We start from the raw sequence: 12,926 nt of genomic DNA on the forward strand, positions 1-12,926 counted from the left end.
ATTGTTTTGATGACCACTGCTTTATAGTATAGTTTGAGATCTGGGACTGCAAGGCCTCCTTCCTTTGCATTTTTTTCCCATGATTTCCCTGGGTATCATTGATCTTTTGTTGTTATGTTTTTTTCTAATTCGGCAAAAAAGTTTTTTGGTAGTTCAATGGGTATAGCACTAAATAAGTAAATTAATTTGGGTAGGATGGTCATTCTTATTATGTTAGCTCATCCTACCCATGAGCACTCGATGTTTTTCCAATTGTTTAGATCTAGTTTTAATTGTGTGGGAGAGTGTTTTGTAGTTGTGTTCATATAGTTCCTGTATTTATCTCGGCAGATAGATTCCCAAGTATTTTATATTGTCTCGAGTGACTTTAAATGAAATTTCTCTTTCTAATTCTTGCTGCTGAAATGGGTTGGAGATATATAGAAATGCTGATGACTTATGCGGGTTTATTTTGTATCTTACAACTTTGCTAAAATTGTTGATTATTTCGACTAGCTTTTTGGTTCATTCTCTAGGATTCTTTAAGTATACCATCATATCATCCACAAAGAGTGATAGCTTGCTCTCCTCCTTGCCTATTTTAATACCTTCAATTTCTTTTTCTTCTCTAATTGCTACTGCTAGTGTTTCTAGTACAATGTTAGATAATAGAGGTGATAATGGGCATCCTTGTTTAACTCCTGATCTTATTGGGAAGGCTTCTAGTTTATCCCCATTGCAGATGATATTAACTGATGGTTTTAGATAGATACTGTTTATTATTTTTTAGGAAAGACCCTTTTATTCCTATACTTTCTAGTGTTTTCGGTAGGAATGGATGTTGTATTTTATCAAAGGCTTTTTATGTATCTATTAAGATAATCATGTGATTTTTGTCAGTTTGCTTGTAAATATGGTCAATTATGTGGATAGTTTTCCTAATATTGAACCATCCTTGCATTCCTGGTATGACTCCTACATGGTCATAGTGAATAACCCTTGTGATGACTTGCTGGAGTCTTTTTGCTAGTATCCTATTTAAGATTTTTGTATCTATATTCATTAGGGAGATTGGTCTATAGTTTTCTTTCTCTGTTTTTGACCTGCCTGGCTTTGGGATCAGTACCATATTTGTGTTGTAAAATGAATTTGGTAGAACTCCTTCTTGACTTATTCTGTCAAATAGTTTGTATAACATTGGGATTAGTTGTTCTTTGAATGTTTGATAGAATTCATTTGTGAATCCATCAGGACCAGGGTATTTTTTCTTAAAGAGTTCTTTGATGGCTTGTTCAATTTCTTTTGCTGATATGGCATTGTTTAGGTAATTTATTTCTTCCTCTGTTAATCTAGGCAATTTATATTTTGTAAGTATTCATCCATATCACCTAGATTGTCATATTTGTTGCCATATAATTGAGCATAATATTTTTAAAGGTTGCCTAAGTTTCCTCTTCATTAGAGGTGAGGTCTCCCTTTTCATCTTTACTGTCAATTTGCTTTTCTCCTTTCCTTTTTTTAATTAGAGTGACTAGTACTTTGTCTATTTTATTTGTTTTTTCAAAGTACCAGCTTCTAGTCTTATTTATTAAATCAATAGTTCTTTGACTTTCAAGTTTATTAATTTCTCCTTTGATTTTTAGGATCTCTAAGTCTTCATCTAAGGATTTTTAATTTGTTTACTTTCTAGTTTTTTAATTTGCATGCCCAATTTATTGACCTCTGCCCTCCCTAATTTGTTGATATATAAACTCAAGGATATAAATTTCCCCGAGTACTACTTTGGCTGCATCCCATAGGTTTTGAAAGGATGTCTCATCATTGTCATTTTTGTCAATGAAATTATTGTTTCTATGATTTGTTCTTTAACTGGTTTTGGAGAATCATATTGTTTAATTTCCAATTAATTTTTGATTTACCTCTCCATGTACTCTTACTAATTATTATTTTCATTGCATTGTGATCTGAGAAGGTTGCATTTATTATTTCTGCTCTTTTGCACTTGTTTGCAATGTTTTTATGCCCTAATACGTGGTCAATTTTTGTGAATGTACCATGTGCTGCTGGAAAGAAGGTGTATTCCTTTTTGTCCCTATTTATTTTTCTCCACATATCTGCTAACTCTTAATTTTTCTAAGATTTCATTTACTTCTCTTACCTCTTTCTTATTTATTTTTTGGTTTGATTTATCTAGTTCAGATAGAGGAAGGTTCAGGTCTCCCACTAGTATAGTTTTTCTATCTATTTCATCCTTGAGCTCCACTAGTTTCTCCTTTAGAAATTTGGATGCTATGTCATTTGGTGCATACATGTTGAGTACTGATGTTTCCTCATTGTCTATACTGCCTTTTATCAGGATGTAATTACCTTCTCTATCTCTTTTAACTAGATTTATTTTTACTTTGGCTTTGTCATATATCTAGAAAATAATTTTTAGATATTTTTAGGTATTAAAAAATAATGCTCAAAGTATTGCACATTAATTTTAATCTTACAAGTGTCTGAGGCTGGATTTGAACTCAGGTATGAGGGAATGGTATGGGACACTGATCAAAAGAGATAATGTATGGTAAAGTGCTATGTGACTCCGTTTCTTATGGGATTTCCCTGACAGGGAAATGTAGGTTTATACTTATATTTAAAAAAAAAAAAGGAATGAGGCCACTTAGTTCCACTCCCTCATTTCTCAGAAAAGCTATTAATTTGCCCAAAGTCACACCAGTAGTGAGTGACAGAGGTAAGATTTGAAGGCTACTCCAGAGCTCTTTACGCCGGCATTTAATAGGTGCTATATAAATGCATATTCCCTTCTCTTTCCCTTTCCTGTAGATTAGGAAACAACCCTGCAGATCTCTAGCATTTGTGTATGTAAAATTTAAAATTACATCTCTAATAATTAAAATATATTTTAGGAGGTTTATTAAATGATCAGTAGAAATCAAGGAATAAAGAGGATACAAAATAAAAACCACGTGCCCATAACTGATTAGCCCATTTAAAATCTCGCATTTAGTTTACCACAATGCTTGCTGCATCATGCCAAAGAGAGAGACAGGACCCTCCCTGTCCTTGCCTAATATCTTCTGTCTACAGGAAGTACATAACGACAGGAAGTCAGTGGACTCCTGGGAAATGTAGTTCTTTTTTAGGGTAACAAATTTCCAATTATATATTTCCCCCTGATGATTAATTTGGGGGGCTAGTCTCCCCAATTTGATCACTTAACATAATCAACTTTAAATTACAGTAATCTGGGGATAAAAGGGAAAAGAGCAAAATCACAATTTCTAGGTGCATTGACAAAACACCAGTTAGGGGGCAGTCCCATTTGGCATAAAAGTATACATACAAAAACAAATGCATTCAACCCCACACAGTTCAAATCACCATATCCCAAAGTTCACTCTGGATCTTCTGGTACAGTGTGTGGTCTGCAAAGGCATCTTCTTGGTGCCTTCTCCAAACAGTTCACTTTCTGGATTCAGAGAGGTATCATGTTTCTTAACCTAAAATTACTCTCAAAAGAATTTAAACTTTACATTTTGGAATAATACTTTTAAGGTTTTTGAATTATAGGAAGGACATAGATACACTGGAAATCATCTGGAGAAGGATGACCAAAATGGTGGTTACCCACAAGCTCATGCTGAGTGAAGACTGGTTAAAATGACTGGATAATTATTAGCCTGGAGAAGAGAAGACAAGTGTAGGAAGAGAATCCATTCAAAATGCCGTCCTGTGGACATAAGATAAATTTCTTCTGCTTGACCCCAGAAGACAAAACTAAGAAAAATAGAAGTTACAAGGAGGTCAAGGTAGGCTTGAAAAGGCCTGTGTTATTTAAAACTAACAATTTGAGCTGTCCAAAAGTGGAATGTTCTCTCTTGAGAGGTAGTGAGTTCCCCCTTAGTGGAAATCTGTAAACCCTTGGGATTCCTGTTCAGATACAGTGTGAGTGAGTTAAGTGGCCATTAAACCTCGTCCAATCCCATAATTCTTATAATTCTGTCATCAGCCAGGCCAAAGGGGGAAGAAAATTCTGTTTGCTTGGATCATGTGGGGTGGGAGGAGTAAGAAGTGAAAAAGCATCTGTGTGTATTTGCAGTCCAGTTTGACTGGAGACGAGTTGACAGATGGAAGTTGTGAGCTGAAGCTGCAAAGGGAAAAGATTTTGGAAGGCTTTGAATGCTGGGCAGAGGAATTCAGACTCGATAGATAGGAGGGAGTCACTTAAGTTTTTTGAGCAGATGATAAAATTGGTGCCTAAGAACTGATTCCAGCCATTGTGTGCAAGATCGATTGGGGGATGGTGGGAATGAAGGCAGGAAGACCCAGGAATAGACAATGACCCCTAATAAAGTAGTAGCAGTGGGAACAAAACTGAAGGGACATGTATGTGTCAATAAACATCTATTAAGTATCTACTGTGTGCTAGGTGCTAGGAATATGAAAATAATGGCAAAAGACAGCCCTTGAAGAATTTTTGACCAAATGAGATAGAGAACATTACAAGATAAAAAATGAATAGTTTTTATTATATTAAATTTAAAAGTGTTTATCTAATCTAAACCAATGTAACCAAGATTATAGGAGGGAAACAACAAATTGGGCGGGGGGGAGGTTATAACAGATTTCTCTGATAAAGGTCTCATTTCTCAACTACATAAAGAACTAAGTCAAATTTATAAGAATCCAAGTCATTCCCCAAATGATAAATGGTCAAAGGATATGAATAAGCAGTTTTCAGAGGAAGAAATCAAACTATAAATAATCATATGAAAAACATGTTCTAAATCCCTCTTGATTAGAGAAAATGCAAATTAAAACAACTCTGAGGTACCACCTTATACCTAGTAGCACCAATATTGACAGTAAAGGAAAATGATAAATGTTGATGGGAATGTGGTAACATTGGGATGTTAATACATTGCTAGTGGAATTGTGAGTTGATCCAACCATTCTGAAAGGAAAACTGGAATTATGCCCAAAGTGCTATAAAACAGTGAATACCACTACTAGGTCTGTAACCCAAAGAGATTTTTTTTTAATGGGAAAGGATAGGTCTGTAACCCAAAGAGATTTTTTTTTTTAATGGGAAAGGATTTGTTTGTGCAAAAATATTTATAGTTGCTCTTTTTGTGGTGGCAAAAAAATTGGAAATTAAAGGGATGCCCATCAATTGGGGAATGCCTGAACAAATTGTGGCTATTGTGCTAAAAGGAATGATTGAACAGGATGATTTCAGAAAGAGCTGCAAAGATCTGTGAACCGATGCAGAATGAAGTAATCAGAATTGGGAGAACATTATACCCTGTAAAGGCAATATTGTGTAATGATCAAATGTGATAAACTTCTCTACTAGCAGCAATGCAATGATCCAGGACAATTCTGAGGGATTTATGAGAAAGAATACTATCCACATGCAGAGAAAGAACTATGGGAGTAGAAACGCAGATGAAAACATATGATTTGTTTATTTGGGCATGTTGGGGGCGGGGGGCGGTTGGTTCTTTACTTAAAAAAATGAATAATACTCAACAGCACAAGATTTCCAATTACACAACAGGGAATCTGTACAACCTCTATCTTATCTTCCTCCACCTGCCTTAACACTCCTTAATCTTTCTTAACTTACCCCCTACCCATCCAACCCAATCCCACCCCTCAGTGATACTTGGAATAGTGTTTTTTTGTTTATGGTAAGTTGTATCTTTTGGGAATAATGGGTAGAGTACCAGCCTGAGTCAGGAAATCGGGATTCTAAACCCTAATTCTGTTCCAAATCACAGTATGATTCTAGGCAAGTTGCTTTCCACCTCTGAATTTCCCCTCTAAAATGGGGAGGCAGTTCCAGAGAAAGCCCTGTTGGAGTCAGAATGCAGATCAAAGCTGCTATTTTTCACATGAGTTTATCTGGGTTTTTATGTAATGGTTTTGGTTTTATATGAGTACAGTGAAAAATATGGTGATTGGTTTTGCATGAGAATACATTTATAACCCAGATCAGATTGCTTACCATCTCCAGGAAGGGGGAGGGAGACAATTTAGATCTTAGAACTTCCGAAAACTCATATATAAAATCATCATTACATGTAATTGGCAAGATAAAATCTTTTTTTTTTTTAATAAATAAATAAAATGAGGAAGCGGGTCTCCAGGATCACCAAGGTCCCTTCCAACTCATGGCTAAGGGTTCAAAGTACAGTTGACACTAGGGCAAACCTGGGGAAGACTATGGATGAACCTGAGTCACAAAAATGAGGAAATATCCCAATTTTTCTGCAGCTGGAGAAATCCCCAAGATCCCTTGTTCACATTTGATAGATTGGATTTTCTGCTGTTGCTTTTAAAAACAAACAAACAAAAAGAGGTGTGGAATGTCAGAAGCTGAGGAATAAATGGCATTGAGGTTTGGGGGTAGGATGGTATGGTTGGGAGAGCCTAAATTTGAAATCACAAGCATGTGGGTTTATGTGCCAGCTCTGATATTTTTGGCCACATAGCCATGGACAGCCACTCATTACTGAGCCTCTGTTAGCCCATCTATAAAATGATAGAGCGGGACTAGATGAGTTGTTAACCTCTTGTGTCCTGGACACATGGCACAATCTGGTGAAGTCTAGGGATCTTTTCTCAGCACAATATTTTAAATAACTGCAAGGAAATACTACATTTTGATTAGCAGGAAGAGGAAAATAAAGAGCTTTAAGGGGTCTGTGGGCCAAAGTAGTCCGACGTGGAAAAATCCAGATGGCCGAGGTGATGGCAGGTCACAGCAGAAGTTGTCTGTGCTCCCTCCTCAGACAAGAGCAAAGGTTCTCATTGGGTGGTCCGGGGTGTGTTGCTGTGGTTTGCCAAGTTCCTGTAGTTAGCTATGAGCTGATCTCTGGTAGAATTAACAGCAGGACAAGGTCTGGACTTTTATTGCTGATGTGAATGAAGAATTTACCCATAATACTTCTTAAAAACCAGGGCTTACTCCTTGGATGTGTTCCCAGAGGCAGCCCATCTTCCCTTTTAACCCTGGTAAGAATTATTTTGAATGCATATGTGTTTTTCTTGGAAGATTAGCAAGTAGCAAATGGCTAGGGGGCCCCCATCTGGGCTGCTGACCCACCAGAAGGGGTCTAGTGACTCAAGGAGCCTGAGGAGCTCTTCAGGGTTCCATCTTTCAGGGAAAAGTTACCTAATTATCCCATTGAAGGCTAAGAATGGTCTTGAGTGGTGAGAAAGGAGTTGGAGAGATATTTCGCCCCATTTGTCAGATAAGTAAAGGGAAATCTCCAGAAGTGTAAAAACTGCCCCAGATTATGCAACAAGTTAGCAATAGTGTTGTAATAATTAAAATTTGACTGTTATGATTAAAATTTAGGGGAAACTGAGACAGGTAAAAATTAGTTTCTCTCTGCAAGGAGTATTATATTTTTATAGTTTTATTAAAGGTTGAGAATTTGAGAATATTCAAGTAAGAGAAGCACATGCTAGATGGTCCGAGAGGCCCATTTTAACCTCACCTACATCATGAAAGAGCCCTCTGCTTGCAAGCAGAAACAGGAAAGACCCCAGCCATAGGCGGAGACTCTTTAAATAATAATTTGCTCTCAGTCCAGGTGAGAATTCAGTGAGGTTACAAAGCATTCTGGGAGCCAGAGCAAGGACTTCTGGTGTTTGGAGTCCTGGGTTCAAGTCTCCATTTTTACAGTGTGAAATTTGAGAGACCTCCAACTTGGAGCCTAGTGCTACTGCCAAAGGATACTGGCTTCCAAGTGTGGGTTTTTAAATTAATATACCGTAACTCAAGTATTATATTTATAAGATTTATTATAAATAATAACAAAAGTTTAAAAGAACTAGCTAAAAAGGGTGCTAACCCAGCTGGCTTGCTGAAGGGAGAGAGAGAGGGAGAGGGAGAAGGAGAGGGAGAGAGAGAGGGAGAGAGAGAGAGAGAGAGAGGGAGGGAGAGAGAGAGAGGGAGAGAGGGAGGGAGCCTCAGAATTTATACAAATATGACCACACCACTGTGGTGGAGAGATTAAAAGCATTCTGGGTAATGCAGAAAGGAATTCTGGGTAATGTAGTTTTAGGGGTTCAAGAATTTCCAACTCTACACAAGGTTTCAAAGAAAAGAGGAAGAAGTATGCCAGAGAAGATCAGCTTACTGCAGAGGAGTATGGCTGAAGCAATCAATCAATCAATAAACATGTATTGTTGTTCAGCCATTTTCAGTCATATCCAATTCTTCTGGACCTTGTTTGGAGTTTTCTTGGTAACAATACTAAAGTGGTTTGCCATTTCCTCCTCCAACTCATTTGGCAGATGAGGAAACTGAGGCGAATGAGGTGATATGGCTTGCCCAGGATCACATACTAAGTGTCCAAGGCAAGATATTAGCTCTGACTGCAGACCTGGCACTCATTCCCCTGAACCACCTACTTGCCTCATTTGTTAAAGATTAAACAATTTATTATGTGCCAGGCACTGCGCTAAGTACTAGGAATACAAAAAGAAGCAAAAAAACATCCCAGCCCCTACAGAGCTCACAAGCTAATGAGGGAAGGCAACATGCAAGTAAATCTGTACAAAGCATGCTCTCTGCAGGAGAAATAGGAAATAATTCGCAGTGGGGAAGGCACTAGGATTAGAAGGCATCGGAAAAAGCTTACTATAAAAGACAGAATTCTAGTCAGGACTTAAAGGAAGCCGAGAAGGCCAGTAGTTGCAACAGAGCAGGTAGAACGTTCCAAACACAGCAGGACAGACAAAGAAAATGCCAGAGCCAAGAGCTGGAGTGTATCATTTTTTAAATAGCCGGAGGCCAGTGTTACTGGATCCAAGAGTATGGCAATGGCAGGGGTAAGGTAGAAGAACCCTGGAAATGTAGGAGGGGGCTGGGTTATAAGGAACTTTGAGTGCCAAAGAATTTTCTATTTGTTCCTGGAGACAATAGGAAGCCGCTGGAGTTTATTGAGTAATATGGATGGACCTTCCATTGGGGAAAAGCAATTTAGCAGCTAAAGAGATGCTGGACTAGGGTGAGGAGAGACTTGAGGCAGGACAACCTGTTCAAGTGATGAGAACCTACCTTGGTGGGGTGGCAGTGTCAGAGGAGAGAAGGGGGTATACAGGAGAGACGATGCAATGGTAAGACATTGGCCACTGGGGCAGAGAGAGGGGGGAGAATGGGGAAATCAGGTTGATTCCTAGGAAGGATTCCTGAGGGATGGGGGGGAGGGGGGGATGATGCTGTCCTCTATAATAATGGAAGGACTGGGCAGGGTGCAGTTTAGAGGGGAAGAAATTGAGTTCCACTTTGGCCATCCTGAGTTTAAGGCATCTACAGGATGCCCAATTCAAGATGTCTGAAAGGCAGTTGGGGGCCCGAGATTGGAAATCAGAAGATAGATTGGGGTAGGAAAGGTGTATTTTAGAATCATCACCCTAGAGGTGGTCATTAAATCCTTAGGAGATGAGGATATTGAGTGTCCTGGAGGGTGAGATGGGAAAGAAGAGCCAGCCAAGGAGGCAGTAGGAAGGCTCAGATCAGAAGGAGGAAATCAGGAGAAAGTGGTGTGCAGAAAACCCAGAGAGCAGAGAGTATGGAGGAGGAGAGAGTGATTCAAGGAGATGACAGAAAGCCACAGATGGGGCAAATAAGCCATCGCTGACCACTTTGGGGAGAGGAATTCAGTGCAATGATTGAGGCTGGAAGCCAGATGGCTGGGGGTTAAGAAGCAAGGGAGAGGCAGGAAAGTGGATCTACAGCATCCTTTGTTCGGCAAGACCCTCAAGTCTGGGCCGGGAGGTGTGAAAGCCTCCAGATCCGCTCCAGAGCCCCTCTCCAGAGTGGAGGGGGCTTGGCAGATGAGGGGTGATTATGCCTATGAAAGAGCTATCAGAGACTTATCTGTAGAGCTCTGGGCCTCCGTTTCCTCGCCTGGAAAATGAAGGGGTCAGAATATTCTGGGACATAAAAGGTGGAACCAGATTTCCTGATAAGGAAAGAAATATAGCAGCATCTGGTCCGGAAGCTCTGGAATGTGGCTTTTCTGGTGAAATATCGCCATCTTGTGGACTCATGGGATATTGCCGGGACTGACTTCTACAATCGGAGTTTCCCAAGGCATGGTTTTAAAATCAATTAACACATATAAATAATGTAGCACACTACACCCAATTTTGATGTTTTTAACCGTATATGGTAAATGACTTGGTTGTTGTTCAGCCATTTTCAATTGCGTCCGATTCTGTGCCCCTTTGGGTTTTTTATTTTTGTTTGTTTAATTTGGCAAAGACCCTAGAATGGTTTGCCAATTCTTTCTCATTCTACTGATGAAGAAACTGAGGCAGAATTAAGTGACTTGTCCAGAGTCACAGAGCTCGTTTATGAGGCCTGGTGTGAATTCTGGTCTTCCTGACTCTGGGTGTGTAGCTCTTATCTGCTCTACCACCTAGCTGCTCATTGGATCATTGGATGAAAGCATGGAGAATCAAGTGGTGGCTCCATGTAGGAACCAGCATTCTGAAGGACACAGGAAATAGTCATACTTGCCTTGCTCTTTCTTAAACAGTAATTCAGGAACAGCACCACCGAGGCAAAAGAGGGCCGGGAGGAAACTGTCAGCAGAAAGGGCACACGATTCCAGATGGGAAGCTGAAGTTCAAATCCTAGCTTTGTCATCATGTCATGGGTGTACGGAGCTGAACTTTAGATTTCCCATGAATAAAATAAGAGGTTTGGACTAAATGATCATTGAGCAGCGAGGCAGTGCAGTGACTAGAGCAGAAGTTCAAATCTAGCCCCAGACACTTACTAGATGATCCTGAACAAGTCACTTACCCTGTCTGCCTTGGTTGCCTCCATTATAAAAGGAGAATCATCATAGGCCCTATCTCCTGTGGTTGTTGCGAGGATCAAATGAGAGATTTGAAAAGACATGGCAGTGTTTGGCACATTCTGTTCCTGTCTCCTTCCCTTGGCCTTCCTTCCAGGTTTAATGGGAGAAGCCTTTGGCCCACAGAATTTACAGGGATTATTTCTTGTTTGATACAGAAACAACTTGAGTGGAATGCTGGAGAAATCCAGCAGAGATTTGCTCTCGGGCATCAAGTGGTGAGGAGGTTCAGATGCTAGCTCTATGTGGGAGAGGAGACGCAGGCTGCTGCGGCAGCACCAGCACCAGCACCAGCACCAGCACCAGCACCAGCACCAGCACCAGCACCAGCACCAGCAGTCATGGCAGTGTGCTCTGAGGCAGAGCTCCACTGCAAAGCGAGGGAGACACCTGCCCACCACATGTAAGAGCTGAGCTCTTATTTTTAAGGACAAAATCTCCTCTGTCACCTCCCCTAAGTCCTTACATCTACCAATCACTGTAGATGTTTCTAAAGGACCACCCATTTTGAATTCACAGCTGAGTAGTTTTAATCTCTTTAGTAAGTCAGAAAAAAATGCTGCTGTGTTGACAAAATTCATTAAGAAAAAACCTCTGAGTAAGTTATCACCCTTTTAGGTTTAAGTAGTTTACAAGTTTCCCCACCTTTATAGGTACTTAGTATCCCATTGTATCAATTCTAAAACAGTCATGACTCAAAGAACTTCCTGTCCCTTCCATAAGCATGGATCAAAGTACTTTCATTGTTTAGCAAGCAGTTTTCTGTCCTAAAGCAGTCTTAAGTAGGGTGGAGCAGGGACACTCCCATAGCTAGGAGCCCCCACACTCAAGTAGAGTTCTCACCATCTGCTAGGGAATTTTTTTAAGTAGAAGATTCCCCAATGGGGGAAACCCCTAACATTCATAAGTCTGAGAAATTTTGAGGTTTACAATGTTACAGGATGAAACGGATGTTTCTATGGTGCTTTACAGGTGGCAGAGCAATACACATCATCTCATTGGAGCCTCCCAGCAATTCCTGAAGCAAAAAAGGCAGGGATTACTCCCATTTTACAAAAAGATAGTAACTGGGGCTCAGGGATTAAGGGACTTGTTTGAAGGCCTAGTTAGTATATATCAGGGGCAGGATTTGAATCCAAGTTTCTCCTGACTCCACTTCTAGCACTCTCTACATTGCACAATGCTATTTCAAAAAGAAAGAAAGATAAGGTGAGCCTTCCATAAATGGGTTCATGAACTGACCACAGAGCTGACAAGCCAATGACTGGTTTAATCATAGTCAGGAATTTTGCTGGGAATCGGTCAGGTCCGGCAGCCAACAGTACACAGAATCCATCCTTTTGAAAAGCAGGTCATTGGCCAGGCTTTCATCTCTGGCACTTCTCTGATTGGCTACAATTTTTTAAAGTTTTTATTTATTTATTTTAAAATATTGTTTCCATGTTTACATGATTCATTTTCCCAGTGGACATGATTTGCTACAATTTCTAAAGGAAAGTTATGGATGGTAATCAAACCACTGAATCTGAAATCTCCTTGAATAGCATAGGATGCTGTTGGTCTTGGCCAGATTTGAATTCATTTAGAATACCAAAGTGTTCTTTCACTAGCTATTTTTATCACTTAGGATTCAATCAATATAAACCATATTTGATTCTGCCTTTCAATCATCAAGTATTTATTAAGGGCCGGAGTGCCAGGCACTATGCTGAATATGCAAGGACAAAAATGATCCTCTCTACTTCAAGAAGTCTCCATTCTTTGGGGGCAGCTGGGTGGCTGAGTGGATGGAGAGCCAGGCCTAGAGATGAAAGGTTCTGGATTCAAATGTGGCCTCAGACTTCCTAGCTAGGTAACCCTGGGCAAATCTCTTAATCCCCACTGCCTAGCTCTTACAGCTTTTCTACCTCAGAACCAATCATTATTGGTTCCCAAGATGGAAGATAAGGGTTTTAAAAAAGAAGTCTATAAACAATGTCAGTGTAAACTGAGCAAGAGATGAGATTCTGAGAGGTAGTTACAGACTACCATGGTTTAAAAGAGAAGATGGCTCCT

This window comes from Monodelphis domestica, chromosome 6, assembly GCF_027887165.1.
Source record: "Monodelphis domestica isolate mMonDom1 chromosome 6, mMonDom1.pri, whole genome shotgun sequence".
Classification (NCBI taxonomy): domain Eukaryota; kingdom Metazoa; phylum Chordata; class Mammalia; order Didelphimorphia; family Didelphidae; genus Monodelphis; species Monodelphis domestica.